General features: G+C 42.1%; 1 protein-coding gene across 1 annotated transcript in view; it reads left to right on the top strand.

Annotated features, from left to right (window-relative positions):
• Positions 1 to 12,297, top strand: part of PLCE1 (phospholipase C epsilon 1) — a 233,062-nt gene that overhangs the window by 48,758 nt on the left and 172,007 nt on the right. The window lies entirely within an intron of this gene.

The raw sequence follows: 12,297 nt of genomic DNA, 5'->3' as shown, positions 1-12,297 counted from the left end.
TCATATTGGCTTTTTTTTGTCTCGTTTGTTTGTTTGTTTTTTGTCTCTGCTGCTGTCTGATTTTGTACTTCTGATTCCAAATGTGTGTTCACTGGTCAGTTCATAACTCTGGTGCTGGCAACTCTGATGTTTTGCTGTAGCTCACAAATAATACAGATAAGACATCATTCAAATCTTCTGGTGTATATGAGTTAATTCTGTTTTGATCTTTTGAAATTATACATATGGTTTGCTGCAAATGTGTTCTTTGTTGCTACAAGAGTATTGTTAATCTTTTTCCCTTTTCCCATGTAAAGTACTGGAGTGCATATCATGCAAAAAGTTTTTTATTACTAATGTCATATATAATTTCATATATTATTAAATGTGAAAATACTGGTGTAATTTAAACACATTTAATAGGATTCTTTAAAACAAGAATGTAGTTTCTCTTTTATATGAAAATTATTGTGCTTCCCAAAATTGGCTGTTAGTTAAAGAATGTCAAATGTTCTCTATTCAAGGAGATAATATACCATTGCAATAGGAATATTCTAACTGCTATCTGTAGCTATATTTTCTCTTTAACGATTTTCAGTGTACAATGTAAGTCCTGATTTGAGTCATGTCTTCATTAATGTCTCTATATAGTAGGATTTACTAATAAAAATGCAAAGTATTCCTAGGGTTGGGATTAAGGGATTCTGAGAATATGCTATGCTTCATTTTTAAATTTCAAACTCTTTTTTTTCAGGAGCTTACTTTCAAGAAGATAAATGTTGCTTATGTTGCCCACCTCTTTAGCTGACTTTTTTCTGTGCAAATCAGGAGGCACCCATCTTCCACTGCACAGATATAAAGTGTTTGATACTACTATATTAATAACAAATCAATATTCATATTAATTACATGACAGAGCTGTGATTGATTACAGAAGTTGTGCAAGGATCTGAGATATGCAGCATACAAAAAGAAGAATTTGATCCTAGATCTCTAATTCTGATATCAAACCAATTTAGTTATTTTTAAATTATAAATAAAAGTTAAGAATAATACTTTTTTAACAAAAAGAAGTTTAAAGTTGTGAAGCTCAACAAAACCCTTAGATATGTAGAAGTATCTTCCATTCACTTCAGTAGTCAGAGTTGATAAAATTATACTAGCTTTTTGCTAAAATGAAGGGAGGCATGAATGCTTTTTGCTAATACTTTGTGAATTAAAAAATTGCATTGGATTACATTAGTTACAGATTCTTTAATATTTGTACTTTTTGTGGAGACAACTGCATGAATAAAAATGCATTGTTCTAAATTCTAATAATTTCAGAATAAATGAGCCATCAATGTGTTTTCTTTGGGACTACTGAGTGCAAAGTAGCTGCTCTCTGACTTTGCTCATAACCACAGAAAAAAGAAGGAATTTTTAAAATTGAATTACTTGTTAATTTTTACAAACTATTTGGGAGAGAGATGGCTGGAGGATATTTCTGACATTTGCACAGTGGTCATTTTCTATTAAATTCAGTGCACCTAGCCACGCACGCTCACAAATTCCAGTTTCAGCATAAAGCAATTTTTTACTTTATTGATTGTTCATTTTAGTTTAAACCTGTCCTCTTGTTACCAGTCCTGTTACAGTACTTCTGTACATATCTCCTTCCCAAAATAGCATTAAGCAGTACCAGGATTTGAAACTTGCTACTTCCAGAGATGACATAGTCTAAACTTATTCTGTAGTCTTTTGCACAGGGATTTTGCATAATATTTATTGTGAATCTTGATTGGGCACCTAAGTAGAAGTTTATCATACGTATGGACATATGTAAATATTTCTCCTAGTCATTTTCAAAAATAATGAAATTTGGCTTTGTGAGAGTTTGTAATACATTTCAAAACTTTCAGTTCCAGTCCTACAAAAACTAATGCACAAGAGTGGAACCACTGAACTACATAGTTCATGGGGAGTGTCTGCCAGAGTATGACTTATCCCCCCCATCTATATGGAAACCAAATAGAGAAACTTTTGCAAGTCAAAGTGAATCAGAGAATAGTAACAATATGAGGCTGGAAAGGAGTTCAAAAAATGACCTGGGCTACATCTACACTGCATAGCTATTTTGGGATACTTCCAGTATCCCAAAACAGCTATTCTGCATCTTTTGAGCAAGCCTGTTATTTCAAAATGTAAAGGGCTCGTTATTCCGACGTCACTGTAAACCTCGTTCCACAAGGAGTAAGGGATGTTTCAGAATAACTCTCTATTCTGACTCACATCAGCTGGAAGTAACGGCGGAGGAGAAGGACCTCGGAGTCCTGGTTGATTATAGGATGACTATGAGTCGCCATTGTGACATAGCCGTGAAAAAGGCTAATATGGTCTTGGGATGTATTAGGTGAGGTATTTCCAGTAGGGATAAGGAGGTGTTAGTGCCATTATAAAAAGCATTGGTGAGACCCCATTTGGAATACTGTGTGCAGTTCTGGTCTCCCATGTTTAAGAAGGATGAATTCAAACTGGAACAGGTACAAAGAAGGGCTACTAGGATTATCCGAGGAATGGAAAACCTGTCTTGTGAAAGGAGACTCAAGGAGCTTGGCTTGTTTACCTTAACCAAAAGAAGGCTGAGGGGGGGACATGATTGCACTCTTTAAATATATTAGAGGGATAAATACCAGGGAGTGAGAGGAATTATTTAAGTTTAATACCAATGTGGACACAAGAACAAATGGATATAAGCTGGCTAGTAGGAAGTTTAGACTTGAGATTAGACGAAGGTTTCTAACCATTAGAGGAGTGAGGTTCTGGAACGGCCTTCCAAGGAAAGTAGTTGGGGCAAAAGATCTATCTGGTTTCAAGATTAAACTAGATGGGTTTATGAAGGGGATGGTTTGATGAGATAACATGATCTTGGTAACTAATTGACCATTCCTTATCAGTGGGAAATAGGTCAATGGAGGGATGATAGGAGTTACTATAGAGAATTTTCTGGGTGTCTGGCTGATGAGTCTTGCCCACATGCTCAGGGTTTAGCTGATCGCCATATTTGGGGTCGGGAAGGAATTTTCCTCCAGGATAGATTGACAGAGGCCCTGGAGGTTTTTCGCCTTCCTCTGTAGCATGGGGTACAGATCACAGCTGGAGGATTCTCTGCATCTTGGGGTCTTCAAAGTATTTGAAGGCATCAATATCTGAGATATTGATGAGAGGATTATTCTGGGAGGGGTGGGTGGGATTCTGTGGCCTGCACTGTACAGGGGGTCAGACTAGATGATCATAATGGTCCCTTCTGACCTTAAAGTCTATGAGTCTATTTCAAAATTAACTTGAAATGAGCTACACAATTTGTGTAGCTCAGATTGCATAGCTTATTTTGAGCTACAGGTCAGTGTAGACGCACCCCAAATGACCCAAGTCCAGCTCACTGCTCTGATGGAAATTCCACAGCCTCCCTTGGTAACTTAATCCAGAACTTAATTGTCTGTGCAGTTAGGAAGGCTTTCCTTAATATGTAACCTAAATTACTCTGGCTGCAGCCTTTTACTTCTTTAACTTTCTATCAATTGGAAACGAATCAGTTATCATACTCTTTATAACAGTTGCATTTAACATATTTGAAGACTTATCAGTTCCCCCTTCAGTTTTTTCCTGTTTAGACTAAGTATGCCCAATTCTTTCATAGGTAAGGTTTTCTAAACTTTTTGTCATTTTTTGTTTCTCCACTCTGATAACTTTCTCTCTCTTCCCACATCTTTCTTTAAGTGTGGCACAAATGAATGGACATTACTCTAGCTGAGATGTCACCAGTGCCAAGCTGAGCAGGACAGTTACCTCCCATGCCTTACATACAATGCCTCCTGTTAATATGCCCCAGAATGTTAGCTTTTTTTGCAAATGCATTACACTGTTGACTCTTATTCAGTTTTGATCCACTGTAGCCCTCAGATAATTTTCAGCATTACTCCTGCTTATCCAGTTATTCCTCATTGTGTAGTTGTGCATTTGATGTGTCATTCCTAAGTGAAGTACTTTATACTTGTCTTTATTGAATTTCATCTTATTGAATTCAGACCAATTTTCCAGTTTGTCAAGGTCTTTCATTAATTTTAATCCTGTCCTCCAAAGTACTTGCAGCCCCTTCCCACCTAGTGTCATCTACAATTTTTATAAACATCCTTTCCACCCACCTAAAACAAAAATGACAATATTAACTAATACCAAGGCTATAGGAGACTAGGGGTACATCTACATAGCAGGGAAAAAGTTGAATTAAGCTAAACAGCTTCAGCTATGTCAATTGTGAAGCTGAAGTCGAAATAGCTTATTTCGGCTTTTGGTGCTGTCTACACAGCAGGAAGTCGAAGGAAGAACACTCTTCCTTTGACTTCCCTTACTCCTTGGCTTTGTCTACACTGCCGGCTTTTGCTAGCAGAGAGTATGCAAATGGAGCACTGATTAGTATTTTGTTGAGCTTCATTTGCATAATCTATTTGAGACGTTTTTGCACAAGGGGTTTTTGTGCAAAAACAAGCAGAATGGACGTTTCCTTTTTGTGCAAAACCCCCTTTTTGCACAACTTCCTTATCCCTCGCCAGGATAAGAGAGGGATAAGAATCTTGCCCAAAAAGGGGATTTTGCGCAAAAAGGAAATGTCCACACTGCTTGTTTTTGCACAAAAACCCCTTGCGCAAAAATGGGTTGAATAGGGTATGCAAATGAAGCACAACAAAATGCTAATCAGCACTTCATTTCCATACTCTCTACCAGCAAAATCCGGAAGAGTAGACATAGTCCCTGTGAAATGAGGGTTACAGGAGTTGGAGCAAGAACTCCTCCAGCTTGCCATTATTTCGAAATAATGGTTTGCTGTGTACACACACTCTTTGTTGTTTTGGAATATTGTTAGTTATTCCGAAATAATGCTTCTGTGTAGACGTATCCTAGTAGATAAAACCTGCCAACCTCGCAGGGAACCATTGATAACTGGTCTTTGAGTATTGTCTTTTAAACCATTTGTTCCTACTTTAAGGTAATTTCATTTAGACCACTTTTCTCTAGTTTGCTTATGAGAACCTCATGTTTGATTGTGTCAAAAGCCTTACTGAAATCAAGATATAACATTTCTGCTATTTCTTTTCTATCTAATAAGACAGTAATCTTGCCAGAGAAGGAAATTAGGTTGCTTTGAAATCATTTCTTCTTGAAATTATTTCTTCTTGGCTCTTCTGTATAACCCGGTTTATTCTGTACATACTTACAAATTGATTATTTAATAATTTGTTCCAGTACCTTTCCATGTATTGAAATTAGATTGATTGAGTTATAAGTTCCCAGGTCATCTTTGTTCCCCCTTTCAAAGATTGGTACTATATTTGCCCTTTTATACTCCACTGGGACCTAACTCATCTTCTGAATTCTTGAAAATAATTATTCCTGGTGCCAAGATTGCTTCAGTTAGTTTGTCAAGTACTGCAGGATGAATTTTGTTAGGCCCTGCTGTCTTAAGTACATCTAACTTTTCTAAATATTATTTAACCCATTCTTTCCTGATTTTGTCTTGCATTCCTTTCTATCTTGTTGTTAATTGTGTTTGAGTACCTCATATAAAGGAATCCAATACATCAGGGAAGGGCAGACAAACAGTGGCAAATTTTTAAAGTGCTTCTACACAAATGCTAGGAGTCTGACTAATGAGATGGGTGAACTAGAATACCTCGTATTAAAGGAGGAGATAGACATAATAGGCATCACTGAAACCTGGTGGAATGAGGAAAATCTGTGGGACACAATCATACCGGGCTATAAAATATATCGGAAGGATAGAGCAGGCCGTGTGGGTAGCGGAGTGGCACTGTATGTGAAAGATAATGTAGAATCAAATGAAATAAAAATATTAAATGAATTAACATGTTGAATAGAATCGCTATGGATATTAATTCCATGCTCCAATAATAAGAATTTAGCAGTAGGGATATATTATAGACCACCTGACCAGGATAGCAATACTGACATTGAAATGCTGAGGAGATTAGAGAGGCTACCAAAATAAAGGACTCTATAATAATGGGGGATTTTAATTATTCCCATATTGACTGGATACATGTCACCTCAGGAAGAGAAGCAGAGATAAAATTTCTCAATGGCTTAAATGACTGCTTCTTGGAGCAGCTGGTACAGGAACCCACAAGGGAGAGGCAATTCTCGATTTAGTCCTGAGTGGAGCGCAGGATCAGGTCCAGGAGATAACCATTACAGGACCTCTTGGGAATAGTGACCATAATATAATAAACATTTAACATTCCAGTGGTGGGAAGAACACCTCTGCAGTCCAGCATTCTGGCATTTAATTTCAAAAAGGGGAATTACACAAAAATGAGGAGGATAGTTAAACAGAAATTAAAAGGCACAGTGACTAGAGCCATCTCTGCAAGCTGCATGGAAACTTTTTAAAGACACCATAATAGAAGCCCAACTTAAATGTATACCCCAATTAAAAAACATAGAGACCTAAAAAAGAGTCACCGTGGCTTTACCACCACGTAAAAGAAGCAGTGAGGGACAAAAAGGTATCTTTTAAGAAGTGGAAGTCCAATCCTAGTGAGATAAATAGAAAGGAACATAAACACTGTCAAATCAAGTGTAAGAATATAATAAGAAAAGCAAAAAAAGATTTTGAGGAACAGCTAGCCAAAAATGCAAAAAGAAATAGCAAAATGTTTTTTAAGTACATTAGAAGCAGGAAGCCTGATAAAAAAACAGTAGGTCCCTTAGACTCATTTTGAAAATACCTGGATCGACTGGTTTTAAAAAGTGTTTGGCATGCCGTGAGCACTTGCCAGTGGCTGACGGCCATGACACCTGCATTAGGTGCCTGAGGGAAGCTCATGTCCTCGAAGTGCTCTCACTGTAGAAAATTAACATCGAGAGCCCGGAGGGAGCGGGAGATGAAGATAAGAATGCTGATGTTCGGGAAGGCATTGCAGCCTGACCCGATCCCTTCTGCAGCCACAAAAGCCCCTGAACAAAAATGCAGGGTGGCTACCCCGGGACCAGGCGGCTTCCCCGGGACCAGCCGGCTCAAAGCGCTCAAAGCTGTCCCTAGCACGATCCCTTCCTTCAGCAGCTGCAACGGCTTCAGGGGCATCCAAAATGACCCCCGGGGGGTCTGGACAATCTGCTGGGGCAGCCATCACAGAGCCCCCACTGCCGAGAGCAAGAGCAGCTTCGGCGCCGTCATCAGGAGCAGTGCCGCAGCTAGATGGCGAGTCTGCACCGACCTCAGCTGAGCACTCTGTGAAATTGACGGCAGTGCCGCAATTGACCAGCTGCTCTGCACCAGCTTCAGCGGCACCAGCTATAACAGCACTTGCCTCACTGGCCCCGCTTATGGCGGTACTGTGCTCTACGGCACCATCTCCTCTGGCACCGTGCTCCGAGGCAGAAGGTCTTGGTGCCTCAGCCTCACTACTGACTCTGGCACCGGACACTCTGTCAGCACCAGCATCAACGCAGCAACAGCTGCTTTCCCCGGCACCGCTCCACTGCTGTTCGGTGTCTGGCTCTCCTGTGGCTGTTAGGGCGGAAGACACCTCCCTACATAGGAAGGCATTATCAAAGATTCATTATAGAGACAGATCCCTGTCTCCAGATTTTTCACCGCGAAGGTACGGTCGCTGTTGTGACTATAGTGTTTCTCCTACATGGGTCATGTATGGACGGCATAATTATAGGGACACAGTGTATCTAGAAACATGTCGGTCCTGTTCACGGTCCCATTCACATGGTCGATCCTCAAGATACGAGCCTGGTAGAAGCTCCCCATGCCACGTCTATTATATCCAGCATGGTAGTGCACGCTCATCACACCACTCCTCCCCATTGCGTTCTGAGCGCTATTATGACAGCTACCATAGACCATATGATGATCGTCCCCAGTGTGATCGTACGTCGTCCTCCTGTAGGGGATCCTCTTGCATTTGTCAACTATTGAGTGCAAAATACTTACCTCATCAATCACAGCACCTAGACTCACCTTCTCCATCTAAGAGTCTAACAATCCAAGTAGACCAGTCCGAGCCGGAAGAGGGGCAGTTGTCTGATGTTGAAGACCCCAAACTGGAAACTTCTCCAGCAGACTGCTCCTAGTCATCTCTGGATGAGGCGATATTTCCAGCTGACGTCTCTTCAGCGGATGATCTGAGACAATTCCAAGACCTCTTTAAACGTGTGGCGGGCACTCAGGAAATACAGCTAATGGACGTTCTGGTTAAAAGCACCGTCTCTTGAAAAACCTCCGTCCACAGCAACGTGCAAAGATCGCCTTACCTATTGATGATGCGATCATGGAAGTGGCAGATGAGATATGGCAGACCCCAACATTGGTTACACCTACGAGTAAAAAGGCCGACAGGAAATATTTTGTACCGACGAAAGGATTGGACTTCTTGTTCAATCATCCTCAGCCTAACTCGTTAGTAGTGGACACAGCACAACGTAGGGCTAAAGTGCCACAGTACAAAAATACGCTTCCGGACAAGGACAAAAAAATTGGACATTTTTGGTAGGAAGGTCTACTCCTCAGCCACACTTCTACTGCGCATCACAAATAATTTGGCCCATCTGTCTATCATAATTTCGATAATTATTCCAAATTAGCGGAGTTACTTCATCATCTCCCGGACAACGAGAAGCCATTCTTGAAGGCAATAGTCCAAGAAGGGTACACATCATGTCGTACAGCACTGCAAATAGCCATGGTCGTGGCTAGAGCTACTGCCACAGGTATTGCCATGAGGAGATCATCATGGCTGTCATCTGCAGGAGCCCCAAAGGAGATGCAAAGCAAGGTTGAGGACCTACCGTTTGAAAAGCTTAAGCTTTTTGCGACGAACACCGACGATGTCCTCCACTCGGGAAAAGATTCACGCACCACTCTACGTACACTTGGGATGTACACTTCCTCCTTCAAACGTAGACGTTATTTTCCTTATCAATGAAGATATGATTTTAATTTCTCCAGACAACAATCACATTCCTTCAACAATCAACGCCCTATACAATGTCCTCAGCGCAAACAACCCCAACAGGGCCGTTCCACCAATCAATCATCAACTAAACAGCAAATTTGACTTGTCTGTTGATGATGCAAGCCAGCTACCTGCAATCAACACGGAAGACAAGACTATCCATCTTTTTCATCATTGCCTACGGTCATTTTACCATCGTTGGTCCGACATCACCACGGACAGATGGGTACTAGAAGTAGTGCAGTCCGGCCTTTCCATTCCCTTTTTCTCTATTTCCTCCTACCACTCCCTCTGCCCCATCCCTTTTCAGGGACCCATCTCACGAGCAACTGCTACAACAGGAAGTTCAACTTTTGCTCGACATTAGGGCAATAGAGAGAGTTCCCAAGCAGTTCTGGGGAAAAGGCTTTTATTTCCGATATTTTCTCACACCAAAAATTCAGGAGGCTGGAGACCCATTCTAGACCTTCGAAAGCTAAATCGGCACCTTCGGAAGTTTCGTTTCAAGATGGTAACCTTAACAACTATCATTCCGTCGTTGAACAAAGGGGATTGGCTTGTAGTCCTCGACTTACAAGACGCTTATTTCCACATAGCTATCCACGTGGCTCACAGACGTTTCCTCCGTTTTCAATTGGGGAACGAGCACTATCAATACAAAGTCCTGTCCTTTGGTCTGGCTCCCAGGGTTTTCACCAAAACATTGGCAATGGTTGCAGCCTATCTGTGCAGATTGGGAGTGACAATCTTCCCATATTTGGACGATTGCCTCATCAGAGGCACAACGTTTTCGGAAACATGTCATATGGTTCAAACAGTGTCCAGCACATTTGCTGCTTTGGGTCTTGTCATAAACGTGAAGAAGTCATCACTAGTTCCATCCCAGAACCTCGTTTTTATAGGCGCACGACTTGATTCCACCATGGCACGAGCATACTTACCAACGGAATGTTTTACGGCAATCAAAGATCTGGTGCACACTGTAGTACACGCTCCGACAATTCCCACGCATGTCTATCTACAGTTGATGGGGCATATGGCTGCTGCCACCGTCATAGTACACAACGGAAGGTTACGTTTTCATTGCCTCCAGCACTGGCTGGCCACCGTTTACGTTCCAGCAAAGCACAGTGTTCACAGGCCAATAGGTGCCGCAGCATGTCTGGGAGTCCCTACAGTGGTGGGTAAACCTGGCCAATCTTCTTGCGGGCGTCCCATTTCCTACAAAACCTACAAAACAGATAACAACAGATGCTTCCCTAATGGGTTGGGGGGCTCACATAACAGTGGCACAGTCCAGGGACGATGGTCGACACAGGAAATGCTATTGCATATCAATGGCCTCGAGTTGAGAGCGGTACGCCATGCTTGCAAGCATTTTTGGTCACAGATTCAGAATACAACTACCAGGATTTTGATGGACAATGTGTCAACCATGTTTTATATCAACAGACAAGGAGGTTCCCGGCCTCGTTCTCTTTGTGCGGAGAGCATTCGATTATGGAATTGGCGTATCACCAACAACACTATTCTAACAGCTTCGTATTTTCCAGGTGTCGACAACTTAATAGCAGACTCTCTTGGCAGGCGTTTCCCTCACGACCACGAGTGGGAGATTTGAACGGACGTACTGACTTGTATTTCCAGCTATAGATTTATTCGCAACGGAACACAATATGAAATGTCCCGCCTATTGTTCAAGAGCCGGAATAGGACATCACTCTCTGGGGGACGCCTTCCTTCTCCACTGGGGAAGGTCATTACTATATGCCTTTCCCCCATTAGTCTTAATTTCCAAGGTTCTTGAGAAGATCAACACAGACAGAGCCTGAGTAATCCTTTGAGCTCTGGCGTGGGCTCATCAGCCTTTTTTTCCAATGTTCCACTGTATGTCAGTGAGAGCACCTTATCCTCTGCCTTTTGTTCTGACTCTGTTGACTCAAGACAACGGATCTCTCAGTCACCTGAGACCCGAAGTTTTGCACCTCACGGCGTGGATGCTTGTTCGTTTACCATCTCCGAGCAGTCCTGTTCTCAGCGAGTCAGGGAAGTCTTAATGCATAGTAGGGAACAATCTACCTGATCAGCTTATACAGGTAAGTGGTCCAGGTTCCAGGCATGGTGCGTGGATAATGATGTAGATCCTCGTTCTGCAACTCTACCTTGTATATTACAATACCTCTTGCAACTGAATGACAATAGCCTGGCAGTCACATCTCTGCGAGTACATTTGGCAGCAATTAATGTGTTCCATCGTAGGGATGGAGATGTCTCCTTGTTTGTGCACCCCATTACAAAAAGATTTTTGAAGGGGCTCTCGAACCTTAATCCTCTGTAGAGACCTCCTTCTCCTCTATGGAACTTGGATCTAGTCCTACAAACTTTGACTCGTCCTCCCTTTGAGCCCTTGGCTACAGTACTGTTGTACGTACTTACTGTCAAGCTTCTCTTCCTCCTAGCCCTCACATCTGCTCGCAGAGTGAGTGAGAGAGCAGCTTTTATGGCCTTTTCTCCATATACAATTTTTTCCAAGGATTCGGTGACGTTGAGGACCTATCCGGCGATTATTCTGAAGGTTTCTTCTGAATTCCATATAAATGAGCCGGTGGTTTTACCATGTTTCTCGCCTAACCCCCATACCTCAACACAAGCAGCGCTGCTATACACATTGGACGTGAGGAGATCCTTAGCATTTTACATTGATAGAACGCGGGCTTTTAGAAAGACAAACCGTATAATAGTATCATTAGCACACCGTTCAAAGGGACAACCTCTATCTTATCAGTGCATCTCCAGGCTGATAGTTTCATGTATATCCATGTGTCACTCGCTACGAGGGAAGCCTCTCCCTTCTCTTCCGAGGGCTTCAGCTACGACCACAGCTTTTCTGAGCGGAGTGTCTTTTTGTGACATTTGCAGAGCAGCAACATGGTCTTCTAATGTGACTTTTATGAAGCATTATGCTATAATCAATCAGTTTGTTTCAGACTCTTCTGTGGCCATAGCATTACTTAATCATGCTGGTAGTCTTGATTCCGCAGCGCTCTAACTCTGTCCTAGGTACTGCTCCGGAGTCACCTAGAGAGGAGCACCCACGGGGCCACTCGAAGAAGAGGAAGTTACTCACCCTGTGAAGTAATGATTGTTCTTTGAGATGTGCCCCATGGGTGCTCCACGACCCGACCTTCCTCCCTGCTCCGGAATTGTTTATTTGTTTCTTTCAGATGAGCGGGTGAGAGGAACTGATGGTTGCCAGCTCGCGCACGGCTGATCAAAGGTGTGAACGCCTCGCTGG

This window comes from Pelodiscus sinensis, chromosome 8 (assembly GCF_049634645.1).
Source record: "Pelodiscus sinensis isolate JC-2024 chromosome 8, ASM4963464v1, whole genome shotgun sequence".
NCBI lineage: Eukaryota > Metazoa > Chordata > Testudines > Trionychidae > Pelodiscus > Pelodiscus sinensis.
The sequence above is the reverse complement of the archived record's forward strand: the minus strand, read 5'-3'. Positions and strand labels throughout refer to the sequence as shown.